This window comes from Colius striatus, chromosome 21, assembly GCF_028858725.1.
Source record: "Colius striatus isolate bColStr4 chromosome 21, bColStr4.1.hap1, whole genome shotgun sequence".
NCBI classification, from domain to species: Eukaryota; Metazoa; Chordata; class Aves; order Coliiformes; family Coliidae; genus Colius; species Colius striatus.
The window spans coordinates 7,004,567-7,020,401 of NC_084779.1; the positions used below are offsets into that span (position 1 = coordinate 7,004,567).

Sequence of the window (15,835 nt, forward strand, 5' to 3'; positions counted from 1 at the left end):
CCCCGTTTCTGCAGGCATTAGGCATGGAATCAGTCCTGTGCCAAGAAAAGAATATTAAAGACAAAGTTGGGACTGTAAACAGCTACAACAGTACAGGCTGCCCAGTATTGCTCAAGTTCAGATGGTTTTAATAGCTCTCCCCTCTAACCTGTCTGGCTCTGCAGTCCTTAGCCCAGGAGAGTTTGGGTTTGGGAGCATGCAGGGGTTTCTCCTGGGGCTGTTTACATAGCTCAGTACTCACTATAGTGCTGTAGCAGTGCTTTGTCCACTCTTATGGTAACGTCCATTAAAGGTTTATATCACTGCTCTTTGGAAGGAGGTAGATTTGGACAACAACCTCCAGCTCATGCATGTGGCTAGTGAAAAAAGGGAGCTAACTATGAGGTTGGGATTTAGAGCAGAAGGAATTAGAGCAAGGGGTTAAGCATATCCCCTTGGGATCTAAAGAGAAAAGAGTAGTTCCAAGGGGAACTATTGGGATCTGCTGCCTTACAAGCAGGGCCCCAGTTTAAAATGGACTGCTTGTGAAGGGAGGTGTTATCCCTTCTTCCCTGTGGAGCTGAGGACCTCCCAGCCAGAGCTACTGTAGGAACAGGACTGGTAGGTGTTCTCAAGGCATCTGCCTTTTCTCAGGTGTCAGGGAACTGGAAACTGGAAGCCAGTGCAGGGTGTCAACAGTATGCACAGAACTGCTGCACACTGAGAGAAAGCCCAGGGACTGAATTCTTACTCAAAGCTGGATGCACCACATAGACACTCCTACTGTCCTTTGGACCTGTCAGCATGGGACGGGAGACTCAGGCAGCCTTGGGCTCACCATCCTTTTTCTATATGGTGAGAGGATCCAAAGAAAAGAGACTGTAGGGTTTTGAGTATCTGTGAGCTCTGCCATCACAGCCATCCCTGTTCTGCTGACCCATTTGGAGCCAATTTGGGGAACCCCCTCTGTGTACCACAGGCACAAAGGCCTTAACACCAAAGGGTATTTTCCCCCACTGGGAATACTCTATGAACCATATATCTGGTATGTCTTTCTGGCTGATGTGGAGGCTTTACAAGCAAGCCAGCTGCTGCGAGGAGGCCACAGCCACGCAGCTCCCAACTTTGGGTTTTATAAACACCAAAATAGACAATGAGGGGGGAGGAAAAAAAAGTAGAAATAAACAAGCTGGCTGCTTTTGATTAGGAGCAGTCCTCCTCCGGTCTGCACTAAAAGCCCTCATGTTTGCTTAACAGTACAAATAATTAATCATGTGAAAGTAGATTCCTGGACCAGGATAAGATGGGAGGAGGACCTTTAACTGTGTTTCACAGGACCATTTCTGGTGGGTTCCACTAGCATCTTGCTGACATTTTCTGGGTGATGAAGAAATGTACAGAGATTAGTGGTTCCTTTGTCATCAGGCAGTTCTGGGTCAGGCCCACTGTGCAGGTTTTGTTGTTGTCTCCAATCTGCAGGAGGTTGCTCACTTTTTACTTGGGTGCTGCTAAAATAAGCTTATGGGATTCTCTCTGTAAATCCATGGATCAAAATGACCAACCTGTCTGGCTTTTAGGGACAGTGGTTTTATACCTTGATCCTCTGGCTGCACACTGATTGTTAACAGTGGACATCAAAGCAAATCTCTTCTTTACTTAGCAAATAATGGGTTACCTGGGGTAAAAACAAGTGTCATCTGCAAGTTCTCAAAAGGGCCTGTGAAATTAGGGGATTTTGACTTCTGACACTATTCCTGAGCTCCCCATGAGCCTCAGTTTCTGCACCTGTTGAATGGGAACAGATATCCATAAATGCCTTATGTGAATGAATACTGTGGTGCTTGATTGAGAAACACCTGTGCTGTGAGGTGAAGGATGTGGCTGTGAACAGTTCTGACTGCTCTGATTGGACCCTGCTAGCAGAAGGGAGAAATAGTTCTATTCTGCTTTACTTTAAATGGGGCAGAGTGTGAGGCAGATACAACACTGTTCAGATTGTTTCTTCCTTCCTTTCTCCTGCAGAGAACCTGGCCCTGATTTTGCTGGTGTGGAAGAGCAATTCAGCTGGTGTCAGAGGATTTCTGGTGACATAAATTTAGGATGAGCAGGACTATCCTGGGGCTCTACATTGGACATTTTCCCCTTTCCAGGGTGAGCATCATGTGGGCTTCTCTCAAGCAAACAAGCCTCAACAGGCTGTTGCTTTCTCCTTGCCCTTTGTTTTTCTTCTGTTTTCCCATGTTGGTGAACTGTATGAACTTCAGAATTCCATGTGTGTCTTCCATAAATGCAGATGGATGTGGGCATTAGAATAAGCCACAGTTAAACATTTTAGAGAGACTTTTCCACTTGCCACTGATAAGCCCTTCTAAATTGGCAGTAATATATGGGTTTTGCTATCCATAGGCAGGCAGCTTTGCTGGTGTTTATCAAGACTGATGAATTTATCAAGAGTGATAATGATAATTCTATTCACAGTGTTTTGAAGTGTTGCAAACTTCTTGCAGAACAAACGAGCCTCTGCCCTGAGGAAGTTTGCAGCAAAGGTATGTCTGAGAAAGAATATTGAGTGAGACTGAGGTGTGAGTACATAAGGTCAAGTTAGCACTTCTGCTTTCATACAGCTTCTTCAGAAACTCCCCCAATAATAAATAATTATTACCTAATTAACTGTAAGGCTTAATAGCAGCTTTCATCCAAGATCTTAAAAACCTCTTTGAAGGGTTGATTTTGCAAATGTACAACTGCAGCCCAGGGATGAGCAGCTTGATTTCTGTCAACGTGGAACTTGCTTAAGGGGGGATACACAGGGGAGTGTGTAGCAAAAAGGAACTGAAGTCATGCTTCTTGCAGCACTGTCCAGTGCCTCATTTTTGTGGGTAGTTGTGCCACACAGCTCACACAGTCGCCAGACATCCTTCCCACAGTGTGCCTTCTTGTCTGCCTTTGTTTTTCATGTGATCTAGGGCCCTGGGTAGTGTCTTGTAGGCATATCTTTGAGACAGGTTCTCCTAGAAACTTAGATCTGTCTGTAAAAACTTCTTTTCTAAGAGAGTTGTGTTCTCAGCACGACGTGCACAGCTCAGTCCTGTGTGCATGAGGCAACAGTGGGTAGAATACCTTGAAATATTGGAAAGGTTAGAAGCAAATATTAACTGCTGGTCCTTTTCTAGACCATTCTGGTCTCTTTTGTAAAGACAAGTGGAAGCAGCTTCTCTAATACAAATGTAGGCTTTGCCGCCTTCTTAATGTCTGCCAAAAGAACTGGAGAGCTGTGGTCAGATGGCATCACTGAAGGACATGTGGGCTGACAGACAGTAACTTTGCTACAGCAAATATTGCAGTCTCTTCCAACAGAAGCAAAACAAATCACATGTTGTCAGAGGTACTGCAGGTCAAGCATGAAGTTTTGCCAGCTTCCCCAGTCTGAGCAGAAATAGAAATCTGAGCAGTGAAGGGAGACAGAGAAGGTGGCTGACTGACTAGCTGCCTGGTTAATTCAGTTATCTACTTATGTCTGGTTTTCTGTGCTTGTTGGTTTTGGTTTGGTTTTTTAAAACATCTACAGTCCTTCAGTTTTCAGTTGTTGCATTGAGGAGTTTCATTCTGTGCCCAGCACCAAAACTCTCCCATATGTTGCTACGTGGCACCATTTTTTTTCTCCCCTCCCTTCTTAGCAATGTTTGTGGATGGTTGGTTCTGCTCAGTGAGACACACACATGAGTGAACAACTAAGGTCAGAAGAACTTGTGTGTGTGGCAACCACAGGGTAAGAAAAGGCAAGTATTTCTAGACTGGCCTTATGTGGTAGGATTCCTAGAGTCATCCATGGAGGAGAAGGGTAGAAAGCACCTGTAGAATTCATGTATAGCTGGGAAGCCAACACTCCAGCCTGCAAGGAAGCAGTCTCTTTTAGGGGGGCTATGCAAATCCTTCCAGCTTCCTGGAAAGCGTTAATTTGAGAGGGGATGAAGTCTGGTGGCTGTGTTGCTGGTACCTGGTGGGGCCTGGAAGAGCTCTACGTGTTACGTGTAAAAAGTTTTCAAGGTGCAACATGCATTAAGTGTTCCCACACAGAGAGGGACATAAAAACAACTGCCCAGGAGACTCCTTGAAGAATGTCCTAAGCTGTAAAACTAGACAAACTCCCCAACAAAGCAGCTCTAACTGAATTTTGCTGTTGGAACCCAAAGATGCATTGTTCTGATTTAATAATTAATGTGGAGTTAATTGAGGCTTTTACTGCACTGAAACAGGATAAAAGAAACCCGCCAGTCTGGACTCCATGCTTTCCTGAGAACAAATTTATCCTTTTCCTCTGACTCTCTCCCCACTCTCTCTGCCACATGCTGCTCCCCCATTCCCTTCTCCCCAGAGAGCTGTGTGGTGTGACTGCTTCTGCTCTCTAGGCACAAAACAAGGAGACAGGGAAGATGACCACAGAGGCATCTGGGGATGGGGAAGGAGGGAGACATGAGAGAACCAAGTGTGGTGGTGAATGGAGCTTTTCTTCTTCCTGCTCCTGGGCCGTTGTTTGACAGGGATTTTCCATGTATGCCCTGACTTGGGAGTTACTGAGCCGTGCAGCACTTGCAGAGAATGTCTCCAAAAGGCAGCAAAACAGAGACAGAGGGAGAAACTGGCTCCATGTTATCTTGGAAGAAAGTAAATAATGACATGGGTTTATGACTTACAATTTAGTGCCTTAGAAATTGAGTCACACAGAGTATGTCCAGAACAAAATGGCTTTTAACCCCTTGGAGGATGTGCAGCTCTGTTTTCCCATTCAGTAACTGCTCTTCAGCACCTGCCTCTGAGGTGGGACTTTTGGGTTAAGTTCTCCTTTTGCTATTCTAGGTTCACTGAACACAGTGAGTAAAAACTCCTGCCTGGAGCTCGAGAAACTTGAAAAGCAAAGCTCCTCTACATTGCTGATGCTTGATGGGATCATCAGCAGAAATGAGGTATGCAACACTTCTTTTCTCACTTGGGATTCAGATGCTCTTTGGAATGGGAACGTTGGAACGTCGTGTCCTTTTGCCTCCAAGTGAGTGGGATGGCATAAGTGATTACTAAGCTTGGAGAAAGAGCTTTTTCACCACCTCTGAGTCCACACGTCTATATCTGTAGCCCTGAAAATCACCTAAGATGACCTCTGTGCTGAATATCTTGTCAAAACACTTACCTTCAGGCCTCCCCAGAGTCTTTGTGCTGGAGACAATTAGTTGCCACCATAAACTTGACTTCCCCTATGCGTGAATATACATTTTGGAACATCAAGTGTATCACGTGTACTACAAAGCAAGCACTGCATGCTCATTCAGTAATCTACTCCACTCACCCTTTCTGCTCCACATGAAGTTGGAGGAGTTAGGGAATGCTGCCAGGGAAGGAATTTGTGTGCACAGAGGAGCGCAGTGGTAAACTGCTGCTAATGCACGTGCTACAGATGTTGGTTTGAGATCTGGTAGTACACAAGGCATACACATTCTGATTATGGAATAGGGACTCTCTGGAAGAAACTACCCAGCCAGTTAATGTACCATCTAAAAACTACTTTTATACCCTGAAGAGATTAGTGTCTGTCATTTGGGCTTTTACTTTAGAGTCTTAATAGCTTGAGATTTAATCCGTTATTCGGAAAAGTAATTATTGTTCATATAAATAGGTCTGCTGGAGTCAGTGAGCTGAGCTCCCTCAGGGAGGGATAGTCACTTTTACCAATCCAAGTCTGCACAGTGTAGTGTTTAGTGGAGTATGTTGTATGTTTTCAGTGGTAATCTGTGGAAACATTCAGGTTCAGGTGCTGACTGAGGACACAGCCCTTGCTGGGTTCCATCTACACGCAATAAACGTGTCTGCGTCAGCCCCTTGCCAGTGATGGTTGGGGCAGGATGTGGTTCTTCCTGAGACTAGTATTATCCAGGAGCCTGCTTTGGAGCTGGGATCTCAGTCTCCAGATCTCATAGGTAGCTTTTGCTAGACCACCTGATGGGTTTTTGATGGAGTCTGGAGCTGTAGTTTTGCCGACTGAATAAAAACACGCGTCAGGTTTCAGGTTCCTTCATTTTTAACAGCTAAACACAGGAGATGTGATTTCTGTGGTTTGAAACAAGTGAAGTTAGCAGGAATTTATAATGCTTTGGTTTTTTAACTGCCTGTACCAGCTGGCAGCTGGGTCTGAGGGGGATCCTTCAACACTCACACCCTTATCTCTGGCAGAGCATTCCTGGCAGCGGTGCTGGGGTTGTCATGCCAGGCCAGGAAGCAGACATGTGCAGCCACAGAGCTGTGATTTTTACCTTCCCCCCACCTCCATGTGAGGGAATTCCATCAAGTGAAAACATCACAGCACACAGCACATCTCTGAGGGTGGAAAAGGGCATGCTGGGCACTTGGGGGAGAAGGAAAGACCATGAAGAGCAAAGACTCAGTGTAGTCCCACACTTGTCGAGGCTCACATGAACAGGGTACACGTGTGCCTGCTGCAAGGTGGCACTTCAGACACATCCCTGTTTATTAGAAGCAGATACTGATTTCCAGCTGAGTGTGTGATGTGTGTGGGATGAGGATCTGGTGGTGGTTATTGTTGACAAAGAAGCCAGTTTAAGAAAAAACCCCTACATTTGCACCTGTGGGGTATTAATGTTCAGTCTGCTCTTAGCCAGAAGCCTGTGCCAGAATAGAGCCATACTGTAACATGCTGAACCTTTACGTTCTTGTGTTTGTGTTTTCATTTCTGGTTTTAACTTTGCTTTTTGTCCATGCTGGTTTGATTTTCACTATTGTCGCTTCCTCTGGAGATTTACTGACTCTGCATTTGGGTGAGATTTTGAACTGTGGTGATGTTGCTTTAGCTTTGTTGCCATTTAAGACAATAGGCTTGTCTAATTCTGTTCCACAGCATATTGCCTTCTATAGGAATGGAATTATGCCAGTATTAGGAGTTTTGGAGAATCATTTGCAAGTGTATGCCAAGCTCTTGTGGGGGGTTGCCATTTAGAAACACAGAAATTGGAAGAAATGAATGTATCCAGTGATCCAGTTCCTAAACTGTTCATTGTGTGACCTTAGGCAACTCATGTAATTTCTCAGTGCCACCATTTATCTATCAAAAAATAGGGATGGTATCTGTTTGTCTCGTGCAGTAGGTTGGGGAATGTAATAAATGTTGGCAACAAGCTTTTGAATCCTGCAAAAGTAGCAGAGAACAGCAGAAGACAGTATTGTTTACAAATTTGTGCTTCATTTCTCCTGTAACTGACATTCTTATGGTGCTATTTGGAATTAAGCTGATGCTGAATAGTTTACTGAAACAGAATTTGTCAGACTCTTGACCTTGGCATGTGAGAGATTCTAATGTGACTGAAATGCAAGAGTTTCTCTTTCATTTGCTTTGGTAGTTGAACTAAGTATCGTTGGGCATGCAGCCTCAGACCCCGTGGAGCTTCCACAGATCCCACTTGCTTGTTCTTCATAGTACCACCCTTCTTCTCTGCTTTAGGCACATTAGATGCAGCCCTGGGGGCCACCCAGAGGTTGACCAGGTGGCCTTTGACTGTGTCCTCTGACTTTCTGAAGGTGTTTCTGTGGTTTTGGCTTAGGAGATGAAGAGAGGGGCATTGATTGTGCTGTGCTTTTCAATTAAAACCACTCCATAAACAAAACAAATGGCAGACCCAGCTGGAGTTGGAGCTGTGAAAGCAAGCAGCACTGGAAAATGAGCCTTGTTTAGGGAGATTTATTGAAATGAGCCATATACTCACACCAGTATATGTTATCTGTGTGTGTATGCTACCTGTAGCTGTACATGTGTGTATATTAGAAAGGTAGAAATGGCATGATCACAGAGTAACCATATAAAGCTTAAGAGAAGAAATGAACATAAATGACAAGGGAAGTATTTCTTTCCCTAATGATAAAATGAAACGTTACACAACCCACAAGCACACCCCTACATGTACATTCCAGGAGCAGAATACTGCCAGCTGGACTGGAGGTGCAAGTACAGGATATATCTGGCTCCCAGGGCTTTCTCAGGACTGTGGTCTGCCATTCCCTTAGAACATCAAATTGACTGAGGAGATCCCAGATGGAGCCTCTTTCTCAAGGTCCCACAGACCTTCTGAAGGGCCCAGAGGGCACATGTGCATCAAAGGGTAACAGGCAGAATCATGCTGTACGGAAGGGGGAAGATTAATTCAAGCTTTGAAATACCCAAAAGGGGATTCACACCCATCATTTAAACCAAAATAAATCTCCTGTCCATTAGAAAATCCTTTGGCTCCCTGCAGGAGAGGAGGCTGGGAACTGAACAGTGTAGCACGTAAGAACAAACTGTAACCCAGTGAATTAGTCTTAACTATAGCGAAAACAGCACTTGTGTAAATGAGGCCCCAAAGGGCCGATAACCCAGCAGTAAAATGTTACAGGAGGGAAGTAAGTCAGGGCTATAAACCTGGGAAGTCAGGACTGGGTAGCCAGGATCTGGAGCATAAAACAGGCGAGATTAAAGGATGACAGATGAGGGCTGGGAAGGATGCATGAATCCTTACCAGCCTAGGAGGTGTAATTCCTGTGGCCTAAAGACAGGCTTTCTCCTCTGAGTACTGCCAGGTACTGCAAAATGACTGAGAATGCCCACTGAGAACTTGTGAGGAGAGTAGAAGTGTGAGTGATGTTTGATAAATAAAATAAGGAAATATAATCAAATCAACATTGAGTGTATTTGATTTAGGAGGACACCAATGAATAGAGAAGGGGGAGAAAACGTCAGGGTGAGAGTCGCAGTTGGATAGGGCTGTGGCTGAGTGAGATATAGTGCAAGCCCTAAATTATCATCATCATTATTTTTTTTGGCTGGGCTGTGTGGTGACATCAATACCAATTTACACTCTGGGTGAGTAGCACTTACTACCTCCTTGTCTTCATAAATTGTGCATTGTCCTTATTTATTTGCTTCCCTGTCCCCTTCCTCTCTTCCTGCACTGCCTCTCTCCTCCTTTATAAGCGTGGTGGGGACGGTGTATCCTTGCTGTGTCCTTGATGACTTGACATTCAACCCCAGTTAGGGATCCCCAGCTCCAATAACCTTTCTTTTGTGACAGGTATGGGAATGTTCAACTTGTATTCTTTCTTGTGAGGAGAACTGTGTGTAAAAAAGGAGACAAGGTTGGCATTATTCTTGATAGATCTGCAAGCAAAGGGTTCTTTTATCATCATGCAGCTGGTATTTCCGTGATACTTTGTGTTCCTCTTGTCTAGCCAGGAGTAGACATGTTGGCTGTTCTGAGTCAAAGCCTTCTTCCTTACACCATGTAATGATAGGCATTTAAAGGTCATCAGTTTTAGACTTGCTTTCTCTCTAAATTTAGTAAGCCACCTCATATTGTGAGGTCCCACAAAAGTGCTGTGGCATCACACAGTCTCTTCAAAACTACCTCCCAAGCATGGAAGAAGCAGGTTGCACCATGGCAACCTGAGCAGCTTCAGCCTGGAAGCAGTGCAGAGGTGCACTGGTTTTCATTGGTAGTTATGGCAAACCACTGGATTTTGCACCGAAACAGCAGAGTTGTGCACATGGGCTGCTGTTCTGGCTTTGAGACTGGGTCGGTGATTAAATGAATTAGACAAAGTCCATTTGGAAAGTGAATGTGTGCCAACTTCCTTTTTCAGTTTCATTTGAAAAGCTGATATATATTAAACTTGAGAAAAAAGACTGGTTCAAAATGGGAAACCTTTCTCAGTTGCTTAAAATCACACTTTAAATTGATCTGATATCCCTCAGCATATGGGGTAACTCTTAATCTCCTCATGAGTTGAAGTTTGGCTGTCAGAGGGGCAGATGGTAAAGCTGAAACTAACAGTTCTCAGAATTACCTGTTGGTGATGTTGTTGAGGAGAGCTCTTGGCTGTGGCATGAGTGTTACAAAGTAGAATAAAGCTCATAGTGACTGGTTTATTTTCAGAGCCTAGTGTCCACATTCACCCACCCAAAGCTGTTCTCCCGTGACAGAACTCGAAGGGGGTGAAGACACAACAGCAGCATACTATGAGAAAGTACTCACACACCAAATCCCATTTAATTGAGAGGGGATTTCTGTCTGTGCAAGCACCCTGCTGCAAATAAGGGTGCAGAAAATGCAAACCTAACAGTGGCAAACTCGAGAGTGAAAGTGAAGGAGAGAACCAAATTCATTTGGGAATGCTTCAGTCAGTGTGTGTTATTCCATTTGGCACACAGGTGCCAGGTGATGGGCAGTGTCACTAGGAAAAGGACAGAGACTTCTCCTGTGCTAAATGGTTGCAGATTTAATCTAACACACTCCTGTTTGCAGTAGTAGCCCAATTCACAATGTCCTGTCCTACTCTGCATCTAGTTGAATGTTTACTGCTATATACACAAGGTTTCTTCCTGATTCCTGGATGATCAGTTGATGCTCTGATGCTTACAGCCAACAGAACAGGAAGCTGGACATTTGCTTGCTTTTGAGAATCTGCTTTCCTGAAAAGAAAATAGATAATATATAAAGAACCTTGGTGCTGGTGCCTGCCTGGAGGAAACAGGCAAAGGAGGGGTAGACTGGGAAAAAAAATCCAATGACCTTCTTTAGGGTTAGTAGATTTAATAATCTCTAATAGAATTACTGGTGAGGAATCTACATGCTCATCTCTTTCCTGTAAAGGGGTTGGTTTTTTTTATGTTTGGGCTTTTAGGTTTTTTTCCTTCTCTAGCATGTCTGTATTCTGCAAGGAATCAGTATGGAGGCATTGTCCTAGGACAGCAGCTGCATGATGGTACCCTAGCAGCAAGGTCGTGCCCTAGCATAATACCCTGTGAGACAGTGGGTTTGAATATGCTTAACCCTGTACAGGTGCACAGGGAAGAAGATGGATGCAAGGAAGGGTTTTTTTATCTGCTGCCTGTGTGCAGGGGGCAGGGAGGAGGCACCATCTCTGCAGCTCCTCTTACACACTGTATGGTGCCGTGGGAATCTAGTCCAGACTTGAGCGGAGTCTAGCCCCAGGCACACTGCCCTGGGGAGCAGCTGCCAGTGTTGAGTCCTCCTTTAGCTTCCCTGCTCACCCCACATAAGCAGACTTGCAGCTTTTCCTACAGTTGTAATAATGCAAACTAATTGCCAGGATGCAGCAAAGGAGGCTGAATCACCTGCCAAAACGACTGAGCAGTTCCTTCATTTCCATTTTCCGCCTGCATGAAGGTAGAGTAGGAGTTAAAATCCTGGGGAGCACTCACAGTCCCTTCTCAGGCTGTAGCTGATGGATGGAAATGTTTGGAACTTCACTGCTAGCCCTGTGGTTGGTTTGATTTGGGGGAAGCAGGAGATGTAGACCTCCCTAGTTCCCCATGCAGAATAACGTGCCTTTCCTTAAACGCTGCTTTAGTAAGTATTCAGGGTAAAAACTGCCATGTTTTATTTTCCTGGAGGGAATTTTCTGGGGTTTGTAAGTATTCTTGGTGAGAAGGGAATCTCTCTGTAGATAATGATAACAGTGTCATTTCAGTTCTTACTGATGCCATGGCCTTGGACAAATGGGAAAGAATCACTTGGCAAGAGGTGGTGGTTTGGTGGACAGTAGATAACCATCCACCCCCCAAAAATGATACAAACCCACCAGCAGTAACTTAGAAGTTTGAATTGTCCAAGAATGAATGTTTAAGCAGATGAAATGTGTGATTAGTTCACTCTGATAAAGGATTGCAGCCCTTTTCACTTGCTGCATCAAGAACTGACTCAACTGCTGTTACAGAAGGTACACTCCCCCAATTTTCTTTCTGAATCTCAATCAACCTAACATTTGTGTACATGAACAGCCCCATTGTATTCACTGGCATCAGAAGATGAAATCACTAGGCTCTGATCCTCCTCACAGTTTTGCACTGTGGCTAATTCTACTCAGGGATCATCTGAGCTGGGATTTGTATACTCGTCTGGGTAGAGTTGTTTGTAAACAATAAGCGTTTGCTGGACTTCTGTTGGTGAATTCTGAGGACATTTAGGTGATGTTTCTAATATTGTAGAATAGATGAGATCTGGTTATTCAACACACAGAAAAAGGCATCTAGATTCTGAATGTAGGAATGTCAGGATGACCCCCAAACCTCACAGACCTCACCTTCCTTTGGAATATCAAGCCCTGTGCTGGAGGAAGCAGGGGGAATGCTCAACTCCTTGGAGCAGTGATGTGATTTAGGGGCATATCTTCCATCCTTCCACAAGAAGCAAAGCACAGCTTTCTGACAAGTTATGAACACTCTGTAATTTGTGCTTCTAATAGAAATGCCAACAGTCTGTAAGCTCCTTGGCATTGGGGCAAGGCAGCTTGCAGTAAACACCACGATTGCCCAGTTCCCAGCCACCCATCCTGGCTGTGGCTTCTGTGGTGCAGCCTGGATCAGGGCACAGGTATTTTTGTTGTGTCCATAGCTGACTCACCCAAAGCAGTTCACTTCTTTGTGGACTTCTCCTGATCCTAGAGACACCATTACCTCCCACAGCACTCCTGGGCTTTAATGACTGACATTACAGGACTGTTACTTGGGCCGTAAGGACGAGTTCATGCCTTGAACATGTCACCTTTTTTGCTCTGGAGGCTGAAGCATTCTGCTAATCCCCAGGTCTAATACACCAACTTCTCCCTCCTGCCCTTATCATGACCCCAACCTGCTCTGGAGGAGCCACTCCTCCTGAAGGTCAGAGATAATTCATGTGGTGTCGTGCTGTGTCATTCATGATGAGTGACTGAATTGGTATGATGAATGGGAAAGGGTCAGTTGGAGCACTAACCCTAGGAACAAATTTGTGGGGCCACCACTGTCATGTCATTTAGGATCTGCACAGAGCCCTCCAGGCTTTCTGCCTCAGGAATGAACAGCTCATTCCTGAAAGGAATTTAGCTGTTTCCTCATGGTTTGGGGGTTTTTTTTGCCCCCTTGACTTTAGGAGAAGAGAGTTGAGAAGCATTTGCAATTCTGTAAAAATCACAAGCACAAAGGGTAGCCCATCTAATTGATATGAGGCTTTTAAATCTCTTTGAAGAAGTTTTTCAAGGGCTTATGAAATGACACTGGAAATGGCTGAAACTTGGCATGTCAGACTCAGCTAGGGGGCAATCCTTTTCTCCTCATCTCTCCTGAAAAAAAGTGATTATTTTCTCACAGCACCTTGGACTTCTGCTCTGTGTTCTCCCCTCCACCACCCCCAAGTTGTCATTCCTGGTGGAGTTCCTCAGGAGGGCTCTGAGCTCTGCAGGTTTTTTCCTCACAGTGTGGGGGCTGCAGCCCACAGTTTTCTGGAATTAAAAGTATCTTCCCAGGATTTTCTTGCCTGAAGCAGAGATGCAAAGGCCTGAGCAGTGCTGTGTTTTTTATACCTGTGACCTGTTAGTTAAAGTCATGTCTGCTCAGGGCCCACAAAACCACCTTCAAGATGTTTCCATTTCAGATCAGAAATGAACCAGTTTACTTCAGGCTTGGACTGCACAGACTACACCAATGCAGCTGAAGCCACAGAACCTCTCTAAGCTCTGCTGTGTTACAGCACATACCATGGTGTAGCTGCAGCCTTTTAAGGGTTGTACTGATAGAACCTTCCAGATAAACCAAAGTCTTTTCTCTCTCCTAAATATGATGCTGGTATGCTAAAAAAAGACTTTTGAAGGTCATACCTGAATTAAGAGATAAACCTCGTTGCCACCTCCTGGTTTTCAGTGTTTCTGCTGTCAAGGAGGGTTGGGACCCTGGGGCCAGCGTGCAGCGAGTGAGTTTTGGGGAACACTTGGCTTCTGTGTTAGGGCCACCTCTGGCTGAGTTGTGGGATGGACTGAGGAGCAGAATCCTACTCATTTGTTTGCCAGTCTTCCTCATCTCCTTGCCCCAGGAGCATGCAAACAGCTGTGAGTGCAGGGATGGCCCTTTGTGTCGAGCAGATGAGTTTCATTGTGAGGTGTGAAAATTGCCACCCCCTCCTCAGGCAAAAATGTGGTGGTTTTACCAGAATGAGATCCATGTGATCAGGACTCTTGCTTCCTCCTGGCTCCTGCTTGCACAGCAGTATGGCCAAAGTTCTCCATGCTTGTCTCCTTGCCATTTTTTATTCACCTGCTTCAGCAGGGCTGGCAGCATCTCGCTGGCCAACATGCTCTTACTCAATTCCCTCATATTCTACTGGAAACTGCCTGGCTGAGGTGTACAGGCACCAACACAAAGCCCCTTTCTCCTGTTTCTGTAATCCCAAACCAGCTTAAATTTTAATAACCAAATATTGCAGGTATTTACTCCACAGTATGGATTAGGCTCCCTTAGCTGCTCAGGAGACATAATTTAAATGGCAGATAGTTCTGTCATTTGAAAATTAGCTACTCTGTGTCTGAACCCTTTTTTTTGGTGGTTGTTGGCATGGTAACAAGTGTAGCCTGCAAGTCCTCCTCCAGACACCTCTTTAACTCCAGCACGGGTCCACAGGAGCCCATGGGAAGGCTCTGCAGCTCTGAAAATCAGATGTCAAACATCTCACTTATATCCTCAAAAAGTACCTGATTCTGGAAGCTTCATCCTGAAGAAAAGTCCTTCTTGAAGTAGGGTTTGGAGTCAGGATGTGTATTTAGAATGGAAGTTAAATGTTTCAGGCATAACAGCTCCTTCCACACCATCTGGTTCCTATGTATTGTGTAACAGGGACCCAGCTCCACTTCAGCGGGGTGCCAGAGCCCTTTGTGCTCGAGCTGGATGTTGTTTGTGACACACTACTTACTCCTCAGTCCTTGTAATATCAAGTAGAAAGGGACTTGGATAAATGTGGTAAGTTTTGTCCCATTTTTGGATCGATGTGAGGCTGAGGCAGGTATTTGGTATATTGCTTAATTTTTTCTGCCATGTAAACTGGAGACGGGGGAAAAAAAGACTTCTCAATATATGACTTGATGATATGGGGCAAAACACCATCATTTTGTGATGAGAAGCGATGGTATTTTAGTGAAATGTCATGGCTTGAGATACAATCTGTCTTTCCCATCCCAAAATGATTTCCAGGAAGGCAAAATTGAAAGTGGCACCATGATGATGAATGAGTGAGATTTTTAACTGTCATGTTGAAATACAAAAAGCCCTTTTTCTTACATAGGGAGTATCTTTTAACTGTTTGCAAATGAAGCCAGAAGGGAGGGCATCTTTGAAACCTGTCAGGTCAGGCGAGGTGGTGATTAAAACACGCTCCTAGTCCTAATGTAGTTTTTAAACTAGGTGGCTTTTGTGGGATTGCATCAGATCTTCTGATTAAGAGAAGTGCTGACAGAAGGGAAAAAGGAACACGTGTAGAGGGAATGACTTCCATCATCTTCCTTACTTTCCCAGGAAACAAATACATCTGTATGAGGGAAGAAGATGCTTGCCCCAGTTTCCTCCCTTGCACAGTGGAGACCCATCTCTCCTAAAGATAATCCACCGTGCTGAGAGAGGCACTTGGGCAGAGGAGACCAGGAGTTTGAGCCTTGTGTCACTGCATTATGTCTGATGTTGCAGAGCTTCTCATGGGTGGCAGTGAGAACTGGGTGAATGGATGTTGCTTACAGCTGAGTAGTAAGTACATCCTTGTATGGCATAAACAGGGGAAATTCAGTCTTGAACTAGATGCTTGGTGCCAAAGCCTGGTCTCCATGAATCTCCTGGCAGATATGGCTTGAAGGAATAGGGTTCTGATCACCATTCTGCAACAGCCCCAGTGCTTGGAAACTCCAAACCCAGCTGGAGCATGGCACTTGGTAGTTTAGAAAACTTTTCCTGTGCCTATGTGCCTTGGGTCAGAACAGAACTGTGGATGACTAAGGATGGTTGTAG

General features: G+C 44.9%; 1 protein-coding gene across 2 annotated transcripts in view; it reads left to right on the forward strand.

The window, feature by feature from the left end:
- Nucleotides 1–2,007: 2,007 nt before the first annotated feature.
- The window catches only part of SAMD11 (sterile alpha motif domain containing 11), a 158,983-nt gene continuing 145,155 nt past the window's right edge, over nucleotides 2,008–15,835 (forward strand). For both annotated transcript variants that reach the window (XM_062012846.1, XM_062012847.1), the window contains exons 1-2: nucleotides 2,008–2,130; nucleotides 4,837–4,943. The gene's annotated coding sequence lies outside the window, so the exon portion shown is untranslated. The remainder of the gene's footprint in view (nucleotides 2,131–4,836; nucleotides 4,944–15,835) is intronic.